Here is a 14,520-nt window from a genome sequence, read left to right on the forward strand (position 1 = left end):
ATGAAACTAGGGGTTGTTCTAGCTTGCATACAGGGCAAGGGATGTCATTGCTTGAGCATTTGTTACAAGAGACATCTGAACTCTATATATGGATTGTTGAGGAAATGGGGTATGGTGTTACTTCCTGAGTTGACAAGCTTTATAGATATCTCGGGATAGCTTTATAGATATCTCAGGATAGCTTTAGGTGTGGAAAGCCCTCAGTCATCTATTGATGTGACAACTCATAAAGAGAGTTGTATGTGAGATGTCCTAAGTGAAAATGCTAGGCTCAATGTCCGTAGGCTTGTGTAGCAACTAAAGCTTGGAAGTGGTGGAACTTGGAGCCCTCCACTGTTGGCTCATAAAGAAATTGGGTCATGTGGTACAAGCCACTAGGTTGTGCCTTGCCACTCGGAAGCAATCATTAAACCAATCTGAGAGTCAAGGACTTGATCGTGGTTGTTGTAAAGAAAATTGCTTGTTCCAACCGGTAGAGTTGTGGAATGGATAACAAGTTCACTCCAAGTTGGGAGATGTAGTATGCATCATCCAATGTAGTGAAATTCGAGCCCTAGTTAGTAGCAAAACTAATGTGATCATGTTGAGTGAGGAGTTGTTCCTAACATGGACTATCCTGGTTGCGCTTTGAAGGTGAAAATGTCCAAGATGGGGGTCATATGATGAGTAGCTCCACTATCCACAATCCAAGGAGTAGTTGAAGTACTCAGTTGTGACGAGTGGGCCTTTGTAGTAGCCTCGGGATGCAACTCGCAAATATGGATGAGATCCTATCCTCAAATGTTTCTAAGGAGATGTTGTGGGTCTTTGTATACCAGTTAGACTTGCCCTTCGGCATAAAGAATGATGTTGATTGTGATAGCTGATTGGTGGCAATGTGGTCTAGCCTCACCATTGTACTTGCTAGAGGTTGCTACCACTCTGCCTCCCTTGTTGGGGGTTGCCCAATAGAGGGGCGAGGATTTGAGTCTTAGCTTTTGGTGTTGTGCATCTTGCCTTTGATCTGCAATTGTCATCAAAATGACCAGCCTTTTGACAATGCTGACAACACCTATTTTTCTTAGATACATTTTGCCACCGCGATCTTAGAGAGGACTAGGACTTCCCTTGGGTCTCATAGTTTGATTTTGCTTTTGATTTTGATTTTGAGTTTTGATTTTGAGTTTTGATTTTGCTTGTCCTTTTCTTGTTGTCCCTTTTGAGAAGCAACATCGAGAGCCCCCTTTGTGGAAGTCATACCATGAAATTGATCGAACAGTCGAGCATAAGGCAATAGTTGATACTCAAATTCATAGAATGTGGGTATAGTGGGTTGTGAGATTACTTGCTGCATAAAATGGAAGTATTTTTATGGCAGCTTGTTAAGGAACAATGCGGCCTGATCATTAGAGGACCTAGAAGTCATTGTGGTAGAGAATTTAGTGAGAAGTCACCAATACTTAGCCAACTTGACTTTCAAGTCATCCTTGTTAGCGATTTGAAAGTTTTAAAGCTCATGGTCAAGATTTATGCGACGGATCCTATCCCGAATTGCATAGTGGTTAGTCAAGTGTGCTTAACGCTTGACGCTAAGTCAAAATGGTGAAGTTGAGAATGAAACTTAGGCAATAATCCGTGTATCAGCTCAACAATAGTAGAGGCATTCCTAGCCTTCCATGAGTGGACATCCTTGTATATAGAACAAGTGCAGGACCAGGTTGGGGTTCCAACCCCTGCACATTATCCCATAGGTTTTGTGAGTTAATGACATGATTGATCAGATTAGACCAAGTAGCGTAGTAAGGCCCGTTAAAACACATCTTGTCAGTGAAGGCATGCTTGGCTGATGAGGAGGAAGAACCATGAGGTGTTAGATAGGCATGATAACAAGGATAATGTGGATAAGGAGGTTGTAAAATTAGACATGGAGGAGGAGAGTGGGGTTAGGCAGAAATAGGCTGAATGTGTCCAATGGGTATTGATTGATGTGGAGGCATTGGAACATGAACGTTTCCATAAGGTGCCGGACCCCGGTAGAGGTGGAGGCACCAAGACACGTGAGTCTTGTCCAAATGTCGGTTGGGGAACAACAAAATGACAAAAAGGCCCACTAGATAATGCCATGGAAGCAAACTGAGGTACCAAATGATCCACACTTGGTAATGGCTAGGTGAAATTCCGAGGTTGTGATAAGCCCGAAAATGTGTGGATGGGGGGATGAGCCTCCATCATGGGTACACCACTTGGTTGAGGAAAAGACAAGGTTCAAAAGGCTGTGCCTAAGGGTGAAGGACCCCCCAGTGTGGTATGTGAAGACATGTGAAATGCACTTAATAGATATGTAAAGGAAGGTGCAATGGAAGAAGAGGGAGGAATGGGTGGGAGATTAAGTGGATTTGTGGATGTAGTAGTGGGAAGTGTTTTTGGTTTCTTTTGCCCATTAAATGCATAAACAAAAGTTTGTTTTCTTTAGGACTTATGAACCAATATCTTGATTGTATGGTTCCTTCTTCATGAGAATCACCAAAATCTTGCAAAAAAGAGAAAGTAGAATCAAAAGATTGATGAAATTGCACAATTGGCATAGAAATGAATGAAGGTGATGTAAATGGCATAGATGAGAGAGGTAAAGAAGTGAATGGTGTGGATGCAGATAGAAGAGAGATGAGTAGTTTGTACTCCGTGCCTGTTTCCATGACAAGATGGCCAGTCCCTTGTGGAGCTTTTGTCCTCCTTGCAAAATCATTAGACGAGTGCATTGAATCTAAAGTGGAAAACTTAGATTTACCTTCAAGTTGTTGTTGAGTGCGATACATAAGGATGAGGTGGTACTCGTGAAATCTTGTAGGGTCTTTGGACTCCATGGTAATCGGATGTCTCTTCAACCAAGTCAAAATTTTGTGGAGCAAGCTGTGAGACTTGCTCTTGCTTGTCTTTCAATGGATTCGGCTTGCGAGAATGAAGTAGTGATGTAGTGTTGGAAGTCATTTTGCCCTCCTCTTGTTCTTGCTTCTTGTGAAGGGCTTTCAGATCTAAGGCTTAGGTTTCTTCAGAGATATCCTATCCTTGATACCATGTAAAGACATGCCCTAACGTAGAAAACACAAATACAATCGTATGACAAATCACAAACTGATAACAAAACACATTTAGGGTTAGGGTAGCTTAGAGACAATGAACACGGTGAATAATCTAGAATGAGTGAATCTGAATAATACAATGCTCATGTGCAGACACACTATGTAGTGAATGAATACTGTACCTTGAACTCTTGTGTCTCGAGGACTGAGGTAGAGATAATGAGTTGAAGAGTATGTCGTACTTTGACGATTCCGAAAATGTAGCAACGCAGTCTTGAAGACAGTTGGCAGCAACAAACATAGCAAATGAAGGGGTTGGATCAGCTGATGATGGCTATAGGAGAAGAGATTAGCGAGGAGGCTGAAAATAGACACTAGTGGATAGTAGACAAGTTGGGGCAGCTTCGACCGAGACATTCTTTGCGAACGGGTGCGGGTAGTAAAGCTCTGGCACTTGCAAATTGTATAAACGAGATTGAACTGAGTGCGAGGGCAGGTTGTCTATTTATAGAAAGTTTGGGGTCTACCAAATTAGGGTTTACATGTGGGACACTAAACTCTCTCAAACCACTCCGGTTTAAAAGAAATGGTTAAAATTCATTAATTAAATTGAGTTTGGGGTTGTTTAATGAAAGCCAATGATAATTTAGCTCAAGATTGGGTAGTGGACCAAGCAGTGGAGCAAGAAAGAGCTGCTGTAAATGTAGCAAAAACAGTTCCAAGATAGCTGTTATAGACTCTCCAAGAGTGTGAAATTGATGCTCCTCTGCCTTAGTGTACTAGACAAGCCACTAAACAGGTTGCTCAAAATGCAAGGGGGGCACATTTTGTGGAAAATTGGAAGTAGACGCTCTTCTTGATGAGCATGCATTTTTGAGCTCGCTTTTGGATCAAGATGAGCTTGGTTCATATGATGACGCACAAGAGGATGTACATTGGTTGCCATTGCTACTAATGGTACTTGGGATCTTGTCAAGTTGCCACCTGGCTGGCAAAAAGATGACTAGCACTAAATGGGTTTTTGAACTCAAATGCAAGGCTGATGGTTCAATTTACAAGTACAAGGCTCGCTTGGTTGCCAAAGGCTATACTGAGAAAAATGGCATAGATTACGAGGAGACTTTTACTCCTACATCCTGCATGAGTATAGTTAGACGTGTTATTGCTATGGCTGTGGAAATTACATTAGTTGGACATTAAGTCATCATTTCTTAATGGTGACCTTCATGAGGATGTCTATGTATCACAATCTCCAGGGTTTGTGGGTAAAGGCAAAGAGCACTTGGTTTGGAAGTTAAACAAGGCTTTGTATGGCTTGAAACAAGCTCCTTGTGCATGGTATTTGAAGATAGATGCTTATCTGGACAATGAAGGATTCAAGAACAACCCAATTGCTCCTACTCTATACATTAAGAATGAGGGGAGGACTTGCCGATAATCATTCTTTATGTGGATGATATGCTACTTATTAGACCTAAAGAGGACAGAATTGCAGATTTTAAAGCTGAATTAAAGAATACGTTTGCTATGTCAGATATGGGCCTTTTATATTACTATTTGGGGATTTTGTTCACCCAAAACCAGCATGGGATCATCATGTCACAACCACAATATGTGGAAAAGCTTCTACATAGGTTTAACATGTTGGATTGTAAACCTATGAGTACTCCAATGGAACTAGGGCTGAAACTTTCTGTGTATAATGGTAGTGAGATGACTGATGTTGCGATTTATAGCTAGGTCATTGGATGCCTTATTTATCTTTGCAATACATGCCTTGACATATACCTTGTAATATCTTAAGCAAGGAGGATTATGCACAGCCCATGTATAGTTAACAACTTGCTTCTAATACATGCAAGGTATTCAAAGATATGCCTTCATGTTTCTCGGGGGTAGACTTGCAGCTACAAGCTCACAACTACTTAGATTGGGCTGGATATTGTTTCTTTTTGGGCCATTCATGCATTTCATGGCTTAGCAAGAAACAATCTATAGTGGCTATTGTTAGAGATTAGGCATCCTTTAGACTAGCATTCTCAGGCTACAGTTGAGTTAGGCATTTTCCTATCAATTATTGGGCATTTTCAATAGTCATTGTGTACGGGTACCTTATTGCAGATAGGGCAGTGCCATGTGGCAGCCAAGTGTGAGATCACTGATCTTCTAGATTGTTGTGCAGCAATTGGCTGCGTTTATGGCTGGCCACTAGCTGGTCGACCTGTTTGCTGGCTGCCCTACATGTTTTATTGCTTTATTTTGTGCTATGTATGGCCACTAGGCAGCCTACCCTCTATCACTTGTCTTTTTAGGTGGTGGTGAGAGAGATTGGCTTGAGGAGATACTTCGACAGCCTCGGCTTGAGAAGATACTTCGACAGCCCCTTGTACACTTGCCATCTTCATTTCAGTATCATTGATTGCAGATTTCTGTGTTCTTTTGTTTTTTTTCTCTCCCCCTCTTTTCTCTGTTCATTGTCTTTCAGTCTCGTTATACGCTTCCGTATTCGCTGCACTTTGACATGGTATCAAAGCAATGTAGAAGGGCTGATTGATTGTGGGTAGGAAAAGTTCAAGCAAGAGAGCCGACGGTGAGCCACGGATTCAAACACTATTATAGAAGAGATGCAGTATTTTGGGAACTTGCAAAGTATTATTACGGTGGATTACCGTAGCTTCTCCATGATCCTATTCAATGTGCAATGGTGCAAAGTGGTACTGGAAGGAGCCAAGGCAATTGTTCGACGAGGTCCATCTAGATTTCTCAAAATAGATTCCGAAAAAAGATGGACGGATTTGCACAACACGTTTATATTGCCAGCCCATTGTGAATAGGTGCATGAACTTATGTTTTTTAAAATTTTATACGACATGATATATGTCACAAATATTAAATCTCTCTTGTATGTGATTTTGAATAGGTAACTTTCTGTCCAAACCCCCAACAACCTCGATTATGACTTGATTGAGAGGATTTTTCACGACAAAAGTTTACGTTTACAGCCTATGGAGGCTGAGGTGAACAACTGACGCATGGAGAAGAAGCGAAGTTTTTTGTAGGTTTTTGTTGTTGTTGAAGGAGAAAAGGATGTGTTTTCAGCCTTTTGGAGTAAACTTTGAGTTTTCATTGCCTTTGGTGGGTGAAACTCTTTGAGATGAGTTGAGGAAGCCCTAGCAAGCACCGACACTGCGTGGAGTCAAAGAGGGCTGCCCTTATTTTTGTGCTGGTCATTCCATTTACAATGTCGACCGAAATTGATGTGGAATTTTAGGCTATTATGGACTGTAAGGTCCTTGTGTTGTTGGTTCTTCCTTCGGATGAGAAGCTCGATGGGGAGAATTACCACATTTAGCACATAATGATGCTTGCCATACTAGAGTCTTATGATTTGGTAGAGCTCGTGATGGAGGCTAGAGATTGTCTTATAGCTTGTGATGCCTCCAAGCTTTTTGCAAATAAGAAAGCCAAGTTAATGAAGGTATAAGCACATCTTAGTACTCCGAAACGGCATTTCGGGGCTACCGAAACGGACCGGCCGTTTTGGACCGAAACAGAAACGGTAGACCGGCGTTTCGGCATCCTCCGGTCCGTTTCGGGGCACTCAAGTTGCCGCGGCCGCCGTTGCTGCCGTCTCCTCCTTCTCCTCTTCTTCTTCTTCCCCCCATTAACCTTTACTTCTTCCTCTTCCTCCTCTTATTCGTCTTCGTCTTCGTCTTCCTCATCCTCCTCTTCTTCTTCTTCCTCTTTCTCTTCTTCCCTCCATTAGCCTTTACTTTTTCCTCTTCTTCCTCTTCCTCTTCCTCTTCCTCCTGCTCCTCTTTTTCTTTTTCTTCCCTCTTCCTCGAGACACGTCACTCCAATCAAGGGATACGAGGGCTCCGGCGGATCAAAGAAGTGGTGGTGCAACTATTGTGGATTGAAGAATTCAGGGAGCATAATATGCGTGAAAGACCACTTGACATGCGTTTCCAACAAAGACATCGGGCCTTGTTGTCCAGACTACACTTGCCAATTATTCATTGATGTTGATACTTATTACTCAATAGTTACTAGAGTCTAGAGACTAGTACATAGTGCTCAGTGCGACTTTGGGGTTTTAACTGAATATTCACATGACATAGTTACATGTATCATTATATCTTGATTTCACTTATTATACATCTTGATTCTTGTTCCATTGTTCTTGATGTCAGTCTTCACTGTTCTTGATGTCAGTCTTCCATTCTCTTTAGGTCATAGATGATTTAGGAGTCATAAATTATAATTCATTTGTTGCCTTCAGTTTTGAAAATTGAGTCTTAATTGTGTTAAGCTGTCTTAAGTTTCAACCATTGAGTCTTAACTCTTTAATCTTCACTCGTGAGTTGTGACATGTATAATGAATCATGATTTTAATCATATAATATGGACTCAAAAGTTTTGTATGAAATTTGGGTACATGTTATTGTAGGCATTGATATATTTATATACCCACATAATACTGTATTTATTTTAGTGTACAATCCGAAATGCCGTTTTCCCATTTCCAAAATTTGGCCGAAACTCCGAAACTCCGGTTTTTTCCGTTTCCGTTTCCCTTGTTTTCGAAACTCCCCCGTACTATGAAGCACATTGAGACACTTTGAATGCCTGCATCCATTCTTTCCTATTTTTCTCTTGCACTCCAACCATCATTGCTCACATCGAGCACTTGACCGTGGCTTGAGGGATGACCATGATGAAGTGGGTGTCTCTGGAGGTTCAAATGAAGACTTTTCTAACAAGTTTTCTTCTATATGGGAGCATGTCAATAAGCTTCAGCAATTGTAGATGCAAGTCTAGAACTGAGGGAAGGCGATTACCTTAGAGGACACGGTGATAACTCTTCTTTCTCAATAATCGCCCCGATTCAGCACATTCCACTACTCCTTGATTGCTTTAGGGCGAATAGAGACCCTTAAAGTGGAGAGGAGTTGGTTTCTATGGTCTTGGATTGAGAGGAACAACTTAGAGATCATAGGCTTTGGCAGGTTTGTCTTCCCAATAGAAGGGGAAGAAGAATAAGAAGAAGAAGGATGAGAAGTTCAAACATAGCAAAGCCAAGGAGCCTACTTGCTACATCTATGACAAGACATGTCATTGGAAGAAAGATTGCCCCGACAAGGACAAGGACACCAAGAAGGAGAAGATTACAAAGGACTTGGGAGCGGTGGCTATTGCTTCATTTGTTGCCTTTCTTCAATTGGAGGTGATAGAGGATGCTCCTCTAACGGCCATTGATGCAATGATGATGACTTCACAATCTTGTGAGTGGATTGCGGATAGTAGCATTTTCCGCCATATGACTCCTTTAGATGGGATTGCCTATATGTGTTCAATGCATGGGCAAATTCTCATAGGTGGTTCTTCGGTCCCCATCAAAGGCAAGGGTGATACGCAATTGATTTCGAATGGACAAGGCTTTGCCCACATATCAAAGGTGCTCTATGTGCTGGGTCTAGAGTATTATCTCCTTTCAGTGAACAAGATTTGTGCTCTTGGTTTGACAGTCGAGTTTAATAAGGACTCCTTTCAAGGTCTTGATGACGTATCTCAACAGGTTCTTTGTGAAGGGCGTGAGGAATGGAGTCTACAAGACATGGCCTTCTTCTGTCTTTTCTTCTCTTCTTCTTTCTTCATAGACTTAGACCAAACTTTTACATTCTCGGTCTAACCACCTAACAATGAGTATCTTTGGAAGGTAGCTCGTGGTCAGCTTATACAAGAATTGCCAGAGATTAGGATGAGTCATTTGCCATGTGTATCTTGCATTTGTGCAAGCATCATAGAGATGCTATTTCTAGCAAGGCTTCACGATGGGCTAAGGAGCTCTTGGAGCTTGTTTTGATGGACTTGTGTGGACCTATGAGGACAAAGTCTCTTAAGGAAAGTTTATACTTTACCATATAATCTTGGACATTGGACATCTTGTTGGCCCTAAAACTGTCGTCCCTTTCGGTATTTATTTAACTTAATTGAAGAAGAAGCTGATGTACAATGGGATTCTCCCAATCCCTTTTGGTATTCCAACTCCCCTTGCTTTTCAAAATGACTAGCAAGTCTTTAATCTGATTTGTCCCTTGATTCGGATAATCAATTGGCCTTCGCACGCTTTGATGGAGATGGAAAATGCCCCAAATTCAATTATTTGCTGGTTCCTCCACTTGAATAGGCTAAAAACAGCTTCAGTCTTGTTAAGTCTAAGTCTTGGAGCTTCCAATTTTTGGCACACTTCTCAAGGTTGTTGCTAAACCCTAATTTCTGTTGCAAATTAGGGTTTACAACAGAAAAATTTGAAATTTCTCAGTCTTTGGTAATCTCAATGCTACAATCTTTGGAGCAAGACTGGGAGATGAGAGAGAATGCTGAGAGAGAAAATTCAGACTTTCTTCATAAAGAACTGAAGAAAATCTGTCATTTACCGCTGCTGCCTTGTCTCAACAACTTGTAGATGCAAAGAACTGAAGATAATTAGTCATTTACTGTTGCTACCCTGTCTCAACAGCTTGTAGATGCTGTCACCTGTTGTTGATTGGTCTTTTCTTGCCCTTGGCTGTCTCAAAAGGTCCTCCAATGGCTGCAAATTAGACCACAACATCTCCTTCCTCTTCCTTGCAAGCTGAATATACTAAAAATGTCTCTCTCCAGCCTCTAAAGACGTTTTTCAGTCTTCCATGGACATTTTGGACAAGTGGCAGCCTTCCCAAATGGTTTTTCCAGTATTATCCATAATTAAATATTAATTTTCAGTCTTTAAATACTAAAAATTAATCTAATAATTATTTTGGTGCAAAAAAAAAAATTGACTGGCTAATAATTAAATTGGCTAGGCAACTTTCATTCCCGAGTATCTCTGCGTCATCTTTGACCATTAGATTAGTGTTTGGTACCATTAAACGCTACTTCTCTAGTGTCATCAATTGACACTTATGGCCAAATGGATGACCTAGGCTAACAACTGGCACCAGATACTACTAAGTACTTGTGTGGCATAACTTATAGCAACTTTTGCTTTTAATATTCCGTGATTTCCTCGAGTCTTGGGCTCGTAAATTTACTCTAACCTGAATTATAGCTCACATGTGCAATATTTACTTAACCATGTGATTAAAAATTAATTCACATGTTAAGTGAGGTTTCAAAAATACATGTCCTTATGATGACAAAGAGAGTCAACACCAAGTTGAGAGAGGAACTAGCTTCTCTCCCTTTAGATGAATTTATTGAGAGAGAGAGAGAGAGAGAGAGAGAGAGAGAGAGAGAGAGGAGTCGAAACCTCGTTGAGAGGGGAATTGGCTCCTCCCCCTTTACAAGAATTTATTAAAACAAAAGAACGAGCACCAAGTGCTTGAACCATATACAAAAGGGTTGATTTGTTGCAATTTTGAAAATTAGGGTTTTGAAACCCTAATTTCTGTAAATTTCGGCAATTCAAGTTGATTTTCTTCTTTAGTGCTTAGATTAGATTAAGCTAAGTAAAAAGTGTTTCTTGGTTGAGAGATAGATAGGAGAGTACAAAGTATGCAATCTGGAATTTCAGCATGAGAGCTTATTCCAAATGAAGAGAGAGACCTGCAATATATAAGCGTGGAGCTTGGGTTCTCAAAAGTGGAAAGTAGAGGTTATAAATGACTAGTGTTTGTTGAAAATGACAAGTGTAGAGATACTTCTCTCTTCAAAATAATATATGTTCTTTTTTAGATGCCACATGTCACTTTTCTAGAGAGAAGCTTCCAAACCTTCTCTAAAAATCTCTGAAATAGTTAAGAATCTGAGATAGTTGTTGTAGATGAAATCGTTCCTTATAAAATTTCGGAGCCTTTGACGTAAATAGAATTTCCATTTGAGCAACTTTCAAAAAATAGTAACCTCCTAAATTTTAGGAGTCGTCAAATTTAGCTTTTGAAGAGCTTCATTATATAGATTTATTGGTTCATGGTTTGTTTCTTTGATCATGGGCAGTTGGTTTTACTTTCTGAAATCACTCATTATATAGACTTTTAGCCAATGTGATTTTTGGAGTGTAGAAGTCTTAGCCATTTGAGATTTCTGGTAAATCTGACTAAATTTTTAATTTCTCTTGGACATCTTGTCAAGGACGACCCAAGTATAATTATAGGGTGTTTTGGCTCTTGGCTATCCTTGAATAGAAAAATAAATATTTAATGATATTTTGAAATACTTAAATAATACAAAGTATATAAGCATCAAATTAAATTGAAATCATTGAGCCAATATATCTTAGTAATAATTGATAATTACAAAAGATTTGTTACAGATCAATCTCTTGAAATCCATATTGTGCTCAAGACGTAACTTGAAGTATTTCTAATCTTAAATCTCTTCATAAGTATTTTTGGACAATCTTTAAAATACTCTTTTGGCATCCATTTAGAATCTAAATGAGGGTAATTTTTAAATTTCAAAAGAAAATTTTTAGAAACGTTTTTTTCTTGTCCTGATCATATGAAAGACTATTCGCTTGGGTTGAAGTATCTCCTTTTGTTCATCTACTTCAGGTGGATTCTCTATCACAGGGTTCATTAGTGGAGGTCCTTCATAAGGTTGCAAAAAAAAGATATGAAAAGCATTGTGAATTCTCCAATGCTCTGAAATTTGTTACATGCAACAAACTCATTAATCTTTTCAGTGACTTAAAATGGCCCATAATTTCTTGCTACGAGCTTAGTGTGACTTGGGATGAAGGCTTATTAGGGCTTCTTAGATGAGATATATTAAGTTTTAGCCACACCCAATCTCCTTCTTGTAAAATCAATTGCCTTAAATGCTTATTTGTTGCTCTCTTTCGTTTTTCTTGAGATCTTTGGATAGTTCATCTAACTTGGACAAAAGCTATATCCATATCATGCACAAACTCATCGGCATGAAATATCTCCTCCTTGGTTTTGAGAATAGGTAATAAGAGTGGTTTTCCATATATGATCAGAAATGATGCTTTACCTGTAGAAGTATGAATTGTGCTGTTATAGGCATATTTTACCAAAGGCAAATACTTTTTCGATTGTTGGTTGGCTTCATGGCAATAGTATTTTAGTATATTCAATATTGTGAGATTGACTATCTCTGTTTGACCATCTGTTTGAGGATGATAAAAAAATGAAAAGGTAAGCTTTGTATCCAAAATTTCAAAAAAGAGCTCGCTAAAAGAAACTAGTGGTTCATGGATCTCTATCATCCATGATTGATTGTGATAACCCATGATACTTAAAGATTTGTTGAATAAATATTCTAGCCATATATTGAGACTTGATAGTCTTACTGACTAGAGTGAAATGAGCTTGTTTGCTTAGCTTGTTAATGTAGACAATGAGTCTGTCGTGAGCTGAACTGAGAGTGCAGATGAGAAAAGTTGAGAGTAGTAGAGAGAGAGAGAGAGAGAGAGAGAGAGAGAGAGAGAGAGAGTGAGTGTGTGTGTGTGTGTGTGTGTGTGTGTGAGCACAACACTTGATGTTCGGTACAATGACTTGTGTATCAGATTTTTAGGTTTTGAATATATATAAAGTACAAAGTGCAAGGGTGCGTTCACACCCAAACACAATAAAAGGCACCGTGACTCTTTTTTTCCAACAGTCAATAATAGTCCATATGCGATCATTATTGTTTGTTGATTTTGGTTAGCCAAGAATAAAATCCATAGCAATGCTTTCCCAAGGTTGGCTCGGAATTGGTAATGGTTGAAAAAGCCTTGCAGGCTTTTGGCGATCAAACTTAATCTTTTGGTACACAATACATTCTTTGATAAATTATTCAAAGTCTCGTTGAAGACTTGGCTAAAAGAAATATATATCAAGTGGCTTGGTTGTGGCCAAAATACCACGATGAGCCATGTAAGGAGTTGTATGACTTTCTTCCATTACTTAGGCCTGAAATCTTTAGTAACGCATAACTTATTCTCCATCAAAAGAAATCCATCTTTGATAACATAGGAGTTTATCCTTTTACCAAGTTATAAACTCTCCCAGATGATTTTAAAATCTTCATTAGAAGCATATATATCTCTTATACTAATAAAATCTATATGATGAATCATGGACACTGTATGAATTTGAGGTCTTCTTGACAGGGCATCAACTACTTTGTTTGACCCATCGAATATGCTTTTCAGATATCTTTGGTTGGTTGAGAAAACGTCTCAAACTGTCATGGTCTCTCTTGATGAGAAATTCTCCATCTAAAAGATAGTGTCTCCAATCTTTTAAAGTTTGAATGATGGCCATTAACTCCTTTTCATAGGTAGTAGCCTTTTTTTTTTTTTTGCATTTTGCAACCTTCTGTTTGCATAAGTAACTGCATGCCCTTCCTGGTTTAAGACTGCACCAATGCAATCTCCTGAAGCATCACATTCCACAAAGAAAGATTTCGACAAATTAGATATAATCAAAACAGGTTCTTTGTTGATATAGAACTTTAGAGCTTCAAAAGCTTCCTTTTTTAGTTTGGTCTATTGGAATGCCACTGCTTTCTTAGTTAAATCATGCAATGGTCCAACAACCACTGCAAACCATTTAATGAGTCTCTTGCAATAAGAGCATAATCCCAAGAAACTTCGAATGTCATGAACACTAGTCAATTCTGGCCATTCTATAATAGCCTTGACTTTTTTGATCCATTTGAATCCTATCTTTTGATACAATATGGTCCAAGTAGTGAATCTCTTCTAGGAAAAATTCACTCTTTTTGCCATTCACATAAAGTTTGTGTTTGCGGAGTCCTTGAAATACTATTTTCAACTGTTGCTTATGCTCTTTTTCATCTTTTGAATAAACTAAAATATTATCATAAAAAGTACCTATAAAATTCCAATGTGCGCCAAAGATTCTTTCCATTATTCTATTGGTTGTAGGAGCATTGGTGAGATCAAATGGTAGCATAAGAAACTCATACAAACCAAAAGTTGTCATGAATGTTGTTTTATGAATATCTTGAGGAGCAATTCTTATCTGATCGTAGCCACTTTTTGAGTTAATCCGGATAAATACCTTGGATCTATTCAATCTATCCAAGTTATCATCAATTCTTGAAATGAGAAATCTATTTTGAATAATAATTTTGTTGAGGGCCCTCTGGTCCATACAGATATGCCAAGATCTATCTTTCTTTTGCACTAAGAGGACTTGAGAGTAAAAAGGTGAGGAACTGGGTCTTATTAGACCATTTGCAAGAGCTCATTTACTTGCTTTATGATCTTTTCTTGTTGTGTTGGACTCACACGATAGGGTAGCCTATTTGGAGGTGAGCTTTCAAGAATGAGATCAACATGATGATCTTCGGGCCTCTTTGGTGGTAACTCTTTAGGCAAACTGTCTACAAAACAATCTTCATACTCCTTTGAGAAACTCATTCGGCCCTCGCTCATATCTGAGATGGAATCTTCAATTCTAGACTCTTTGTTAGAATCTTTGACAAAAATCAAATATGAGAA

At 39.1% G+C, this 14,520-nt stretch overlaps 1 protein-coding gene across 1 annotated transcript in view; it reads left to right on the forward strand.

The window, feature by feature from the left end:
- LOC148028395 (protein ARABIDILLO 1-like) overlaps window positions 1-14,520 on the forward strand; it is a 39,405-nt gene that overhangs the window by 13,881 nt on the left and 11,004 nt on the right. The gene's annotated exons all lie outside the window — the stretch shown is intronic.

Source organism: Lygodium microphyllum, chromosome 12 (assembly GCF_053477565.2).
Source record: "Lygodium microphyllum isolate KBCC chromosome 12, Lygodium_microphyllum_v1.1.10, whole genome shotgun sequence".
NCBI lineage: Eukaryota > Viridiplantae > Streptophyta > Polypodiopsida > Schizaeales > Lygodiaceae > Lygodium > Lygodium microphyllum.